We start from the raw sequence: 8094 nt of genomic DNA, 5'->3' as shown, positions 1-8094 counted from the left end.
GTTGGGTATTGAGGACATTTTGTGGGATGTTTCTGGAATTTGGTGGGGCTTTTCAAGAATTTTGTGGTATTTTGAAAAGATTTAGGGAATTGTGTGGTGTTTTTTCTTGAATTTTGTGGGAAACTGTGCTGATTTTATGGGGCGTTTCAGGAATTTGGTCGAGTTTTCAGAAGATTTAGGGATTTTTGTGGGATTTTTGTGGGATGTTCTGGGAATTGGTGGAGATTTTGTGGGACATTCCTGTGAATTGGTAGGGTTTTGAAATGATTTAGGGAGTTTTGTGGGACTTCTCTGGAATTTTGTGGGGTTTTTATGGAATTGTGTGGGATTCTGAGGAGACTTGAAGAATTTTGAGGAATTTGTTTTAGATTTTGTGGGAATTTGTGGAGAATCTGTGGGATTTTACTGGAATTTGGTGGGCCTTTTCAAGGACTTTGTGTGGTTTTGAGGAGACTTGAAGAATTTTGAGGAATTTTTCTTAGATTTTGTGGAAACTTGTGGAGGTTTTGTGGGATTTTTGTGGAATTTTGTGGGATATTGAGGCGATTTCGGGATCTTGAGGGATTTTTCATGTATTTTGTGGGAATTTGTGGAGATTTGGTGGGATATTTTTCTAGAATTTGGTCGTGTTTTGAGAAGATTTAGGGAATTTTGTGTGATTTTTCTTGAATTTTGTGGGATATTGAGGAGATTTTGTGGGATGTTTGTGGAACTTTGAGGGACTTTTTAGGAATTTGGTGAGATTCTGTAGAGAACTGACAAATTATCAGGGATTTTTCATGTATTCTGTGGGAATTTGTGGAGATTTGGTGGGATTTTTGTGGATTTTGGCCGTGTTTTGAGAAGATTTAGGGAATTTTGTGTGATTTTTCTGGGATTTTGTTGGGTATTGAGGAAATTTTGTGGGATGTTTTTGGAATTTGGTGGGGCTTTTCAAGAATTTTGTGGTATTTTGAAAAGATTTAGGGAATTTTGTGGTGTTTTTTCTTGAATTTTGTGGGAAACTGTGCTGATTTTATGGGGCGTTTCTGGAATTTGGTCGAGTTTTCAGAAGATTTAGGGATTTTTGTGGGATTTTTGTGGGATGCTTGTGGAACTTTGAGGGATTTTTCTGGAATTTGGTGAGATTCTGTAGAGAACTGACGAATTATCAGGGATTTTTCTTGTATTCTGTGGGAATTTGTGGAGATTTGGTGGGATTTTTCTGGAATTTGGTAGAGTTTTGAGAAGATTTAGGGAATTTTGTGTTGTTTTTTCTTGAATTTTGTGGGAAACTGCTGATTTTATGGGGCGTTTCTGGAATTTGGTCAAGTTTTCAGAAGATTTAGGGATTTTTGTGGGATTTCTGTGGGATGTTCTGGGAATTGGTGGAGATTTTGTGGGACATTCCTGTGAATTGGTAGGGTTTTGAAATGATTGAGGGAGTTTTGTGGGACTTCTCTGGAATTTTGTGGGGTTTTTCTGGAATTGTGTGGGTTTCTGAGGAGACTTGAAGAATTTTGAGGAATTTTTCTTAGATTTTGTGGAAACTTGTGGAGGTTTTGTGTGATTTTTGTGTGATTTTGTGGGATATTGAGGCGATTTAGGGATCTTGAGGGATTTCTCATGTATTTTGTGGGAATTTGTGGAGATTTGGTGGGATATTTTTCTAGAATTTGGTCGTGTTTTGAGAAGATTGAGGGAATTTTGTGGGATTTTTCCTGGAATTTTGTTGGATACTGGGGAGATTTTGTGGGTGTTTTGTGGAACTTTGGGGGACTTTTCTGGAATTTGGTGAGATTCTGTAGAGAACTGACGAATTATCAGGGATTTTTCATGTATTCTGTGGGAATTTGTGGAGATTTGGTGGGATTTTTCTGGAATTTGGTAGAGTTTTGAAAAGATTTAGGGAATTTTGTGTTGTTTTTTCTTGAATTTTGTGGGAAACTGTGCTGATTTTATGGGATTTTTCTGGAATTTGGCCGTGTTTTGAGAAGATTTAGGGAATTTTGTGTGATTTTTCTGGGATTTTGTTGGGTATTGATGAGATTTTGTGGGATGTTTCTGGAATTTGGTGGGGCTTTTCAAGAATTTTGTGGTATTTTGAAAAGATTTAGGGAATTTTGTGGTGTTTTTTCTTGAATTTTGTGGGAAACTGTGCTGATTTTATGGGGTGTTTCTGGAATTTGGTCGAGTTTTCAGAAGATTTAGGGATTTTTGTGAGATTTTTGTGGGATGTTCTGGGAATTGGTGGAGATTTTGTGGGACATTCCTGTGAATTGGTAGGGTTTTGAAATGATTTAGGGAGTTTTGTGGGACTTCTCTGGAATTTTGTGTGTTTTTTATGGAATTGTGTGGCATTCTGAGGAGACTTGAAGAATTTTGAGGAATTTTTCTTAGATTTTGTGGAAACTTGTGGAGGTTTTGTGGGATTTTTGTGTGATTCTGTGGGATATTGAGGAGATTTAGGGATCTTGAGGGATTTTTCATGTATTTTGTGGGAATTTGTGGAGATTTGGTGGGATATTTTTCTAGAATTTGGTTGTGTTTTGAGAAGATTCAGGAAATTTTGTGGGATTTTTCTTGAATTTTGTTGGATATTGAGGAGATTTTGTGGGATGTTTGTGGAACTTTGAGGGACTTTTCTGGAATTTGGTGAGATTCTGTAGAGAACTGACAAATTATCAGGGATTTTTCATGTATTCTGTGGGAATTTGTGGAGATTCTGTGGGATTTTTGTGGATTTTGGCCGTGTTTTGAGACGATTTAGGGAATTTTGTGGGATTTTTCCTTGAATTTTTTTGGATATTGGGGAGATTTTGTGGGATATTTCTCTAATTTGGTGGGGCTTTTCAAGAATTTTGTTGTATTTTGAAGAGATTTAGGGAATTTTGTGGTGTTTTTTCTTGAATTTTGTGGGAAACTGTGCTGATTTTATGGGGCGTTTCTGGAATTTGGTCGAGTTTTCAGAAGATTTAGGGATTTTTATGGGATATTCTGGGAATTGGTGGAGATTTTGTGGGACATTCCTGTGAATTGGTAGGGTTTTGAAATGATTTAGGGAGTTTTGTGGGACTTCTCTGGAATTTTGTGTGTTTTTTATGGAATTGTGTGGGATTCTGAGGAGACTTGAAGAATTTTGAGGAATTTGTTTTAGATTTTTTGGGAATTTGTGGAGATTCTGTGGGATTTTACTGGAATTTGGTGGGCCTTTTCAAGGACTTTGTGTGGTTTTGAGGAGACTTGAAGAATTTTGAGGAATTTTTCTTAGATTTTGTGGAAACTTGTGGAGGTTTTGTGTGATTTTTGTGGAATTTTGTGGGATATTGAGGCGATTTCGGGATCTTGAGGGATTTTTCATGTATTTTGTGGGAATTTGTGGTGATTTGGTGGGATATTTTTCTAGAATTTGGTCGTGTTTTGAGAAGATTTAGGGAATTTTGTGTGATTTTTCTTGAATTTTGTTGGATATTGCGGAGATTTTGTGGGATGTTTGTGGAACTTTGAGGGACTTTTCTGGAATTTGGTGAGATTCTGTAGAGAACTGACGAATTATCAGGGATTTTTCATGTATTCTGTGGGAATTTGTGGAGATTTGGTGGGATTTTTGTGGATTTTGGCCGTGTTTTGAGAAGATTTAGGGAATTTGGTGGGATTTTTCCAGGAATTTTGTTGGATATTGGGAGATTTTTTGGGATGTTTGTGGAACTTTGAGGGACTTTTCCGGAATTTGGTGAGATTCTGTAGAGAACTGACGAATTATCAGGGATTTTTCATGTATTCTGTGGGAATTTGTGGAGATTCGGTGGGATTTTTCTGGAACTTGGTGGACCTTTTCAAGGACTATGTGTGGTTTTGAGGGAACTCAAAACACGGCCAAAATCCACAAAAATCCCACAGAATCTCCACAAATTCCCACAGAATACATGAAAAATCCCTGATAATTCATCAGTTCTCTACAGAATCTCACCAAATTCCAGAAAAGTCCCTCAAAGTTCCACAAACATCCTACAAAATCTCCTCAATATCCCACAAAATTCAAGAAAAATCCCGCAAAATTCCCTCAATCTTCTCAAAACACGACCAAATTCTAGAAAAATATCCCACCAAATCTCCACAAATTCCCACAAAATACATGAAAAATCCCTCAAGATCCCGAAATCGCCTCAATATCCCAAAAAATTACACAAAAATCACACAAAACCTCCACAAGTTTCCACAAAATCTAAGAAAAATTCCTCAAAATTCTTCAAGTCTCCTCAAAACCACACAATTCCAGAAAAACCCCACAAAATTCCAGAGAAGTCCCACAAAACTCCCTAAATCATTTCAAAACCCTACCAATTCACAGGAATGTCCCACAAAATCTCCACCAATTCCCAGAACATCCCACAGAAATCCCACAAAAATCCCTAAATCTTCTGAAAACTCGACCAAATTCCAGAAACACCCCATAAAAACAGCACAGTTTCCCACAAAATTCAAGAAAAAACACCACAAAATTCCCTAAATCTTTTCAAAATACCACAAAATTCTTGAAAAGCCCCACCAAATTCCAGAAACATCCCACAAAATCTCCCCAATATCCAATAAAATTCAAGGAAAAATCCCACAAAATTCCCTAAATCGTCTCAAAACACGGCCAAAATCCACAAAAATCCCACCGAATCTCCACAAATTCTTACAGAATACATGAAAAATCCCTGATAATTCGTCAGTTCTCTACAGAATCTCACCAAATTCCAGAAAAGTCCCTCAAAGTTCCACAAACATCCCACAAAATCTCCCCAGTATCCAACAAAATTCCAGGAAAAATCTCACAAAATTCCCTAAATCTTCTGAAAACTTGACCAAATTCCAGAAACGCCCCATAAAATCAGCACAGTTTCCCACAAAATACAAGAAAAAACACCACAAAATTCCCTAAATCTTCTCAAAACACAACCAAATTCTAGAAAAATATCCCACCAAATCTCCACAAATTCCTACAAAATACATGAAAAATCCCTCAAGATCCATAAATCTCCTCAATATCCCACAAAATCACACAAAAATCACACAAAACCTCCACAAGTTTCCACAAAATCTAAGAAAAATTCCTCAAAATTCTTCAAGTCTCCTCAAAACCACACAAAGTCCTTGATAAGGCCCACCAAATTCCAGTAAAATACCACAGAATCTCACAAATTCCCACAAAATCTAAAACAAGTTCCTCAAAATTCTTCAAGTTTCCTCAGAATCCCACACAATTCCAGAAAAAACCCCACCAAATTCCAGAGAAGTCCCACAAAACTCCCTAAATCATTTCAAAACCCTACCAATTCACAGGAATGTCCCACAAAATCTCCACCAATTCCCAGAACATCCCACAGAAATCCCACAAAAATCCCTAAATCTTCTGAAAACTCGACCAAATTCCAGAAACGCCCCATAAAATCAGCACAGTTTCCCACAAAATTCAAGAAAAAACACCACAAAATTCCCTAAATCTTTTCAAAATACCACAAAATTCTTGAAAAGCCCCACCAAATTCCAGAAACATCCCACAAAATGTCCTCAATACCCAGCAAAATCCCAGAAAAATCCCACAAAATTCCCTAAATTTTCTCAAAACACAACCAAAATTCCAGAAAAATCCCACCGAAACTCCACAAATTCCCACAGAATACATGAAAAATCCCTGATAATTCGTCAGTTCTCTACAGAATCTCACCAAATTCCTAAAAAGTCCCTCAAAGTTCCACAAACATCCCACAAAATCTCCTCAATATCCAACAAAATTCAAGAAAAATCCCACAAAATTCTCTAAATCTTCTCAAAACACGGCCAAATTCCAGAAAAATCCCACCAAATCTCCACAAATTCCCACAGAATACATGAAAAATCCCTGATAATTCGTCAGTTCTCTACAGAATCTCACCAAATTCCTAAAAAGTCCCTCAAAGTTCCACAAACATCCCACAAAATCTCCCCAGTATTCAACAAAACTCCAGGAAAAATCCCACAAAATTCCCTAAATCTTCTCAAAACTCTACCAAATTCTAGAAAAATATCCCACCACATCTCCACAAATTCCCACAGAATACATGAAAAATCCCTGATAATTCGTCAGTTCTCTACAGAATCTCACCAAATTCCAGAAAAGTCCCTCAAAGTTCCACACACCACCCACAAAATCTCCTCAATATCCAACAAAATTCCAGGAAAAATCCCACATAATTCCCTAAATCTTCTCAAAACACGACCAAATTCTAGAAAAATATCCCACCAAATCTCCACAAATTCCCACAAAATACATGAGAAATCCCTCAAGATCCCTAAATCGCCTCAATATCCCACAAAATCACACAAAAATCACACAAAACCTCCACAAGTTTCCACAAAATCTAAGAAAAATTCCTCAAAATTCTTCAAGTCTCCTCAGAATCCTACACAATTCCAGAAAAAACACACCAAATTCCAGAGAAGTCCCACAAAACTCCCTAAATCATTTCAAAACCCTACCAATTCACAGGAATGTCCCACAAAATCTCCACCAATTCCCAGAACATCCCACAAAAATCCCACAAAAATCCCTAAATCTTCTGAAAACTCGACCAAATTCCAGAAACGCCCCATAAAATCAGCACAGTTTCCCACAAAATTCAAGAAAAAACACCACAAAATTCCCTAAATCTTTTCAAAATACCACAAAATTCTTGAAAAGCCCCACCAAATTCCAAAAACATCCCACAAAATTTCCTCAATACCCAACAAAATCCCAGAAAAATCACACAAAATTCCCTAAATCTTCTCAAAACACGGCCAAAATCCACAAAAATCCCACCAAATCTCCACAAATTCCCACAGAATACATGAAAAATCCCTGATAATTGGTCAGTTCTCTTCAGAATCTCACCAAATTCCAGAAAAGTCCCTCAAAGTTCCACAAACCACCCACAAAATCTCCTCAATATCCAACAAAATTCCAAGAAAAATCCCACATAATTCCCTAAATCTTCTCAAAACACGACCAAATTCTAGAAAAATATCCCACCAAATCACCACAAATTCCCACAAAATACATAAAAAATCCCTCAAGATCCCGAAATCGCCTCAATATCCCACAAAATCACACAAAAATTCCACAAAACCTCCACAAGTTTCCACAAAATCTAAGAAAAATTCCTCAAAATTCTTCAAGTCTCCTCAAAACCACACAACGTCCTGGAAAAGGCCCACCGAATTCCAGTAAAATCCCACAGAATCTTCACAAATTCCCACAAAATCTAAAACAAATTCCTCAAAATTCTTCAAGTCTCCTCAGAATCCCACACAATTCCAGAAAAACCCCACCAAATTCCAGAGAAGTCCCACAAAACTCCCTAACTCATTTCAAAACCCTACCAATTCACAGGAATGTCCCACAAAATCTCCACCAATTCCCAGAACATCCCATAAAAATCCCTAAATCTTCTGAAAACTCGACCAAATTCCAGAAACGCCCCATAAAATCAGCACCGTTTCCCACAAAATTCAAGAAAAAACACCACAAAATTCCCTAAATCTTTTCAAAATACCACAAAATTCTAGAAAAATATCCCACCAAATCTCCACAAATTCCCACAAAATACATGAAAAATCCCTCAAGATCCCTAAATCGCCTCAATATCCCACAAAATCACACAAAAATCCCACAAAACCTCCACAAGTTTCCACAAAATCTAAGAAAAATTCCTCAAAATTCTTCAAGTCTCCTCAGAAGGTTCTGGATGAGGGTAGAAATAATTAAAAAGCATCTTGAAAGTAACATCATATTTTTGTCAGCCATCTCTTCAGGGACTACTTTAAATCCCAGAATGTTCAAGAGCCATCATCACTGTACAAACAGAAGCTCCAACTGAACGAAACCAGAAGAAGTGGATATGGCAAATTCTCTGGTCCAAGTGGTGATATTAATCTGGTGAGGCTCTGGATTCCCATTTCAGACATACTATCACAGCTTAAATATAGGAAAAAATTGGGATTTTACTTTGCTGTGGTCTCTTTTTGTTTTGCAAAATATGTGATAGTTAATATATGAGTAAAATCTTGTATAAAAACAGGTTTGTTTTTTGTTTTTTTTTCTAACAAATA

Source organism: Cyanistes caeruleus, chromosome 4 (assembly GCF_971803275.1).
Source record: "Cyanistes caeruleus chromosome 4, bCyaCae1.hap1.1, whole genome shotgun sequence".
In the NCBI taxonomy this organism is placed as follows: Eukaryota; Metazoa; Chordata; class Aves; order Passeriformes; family Paridae; genus Cyanistes; species Cyanistes caeruleus.
Note: the sequence above shows the minus strand (reverse complement) of the source record.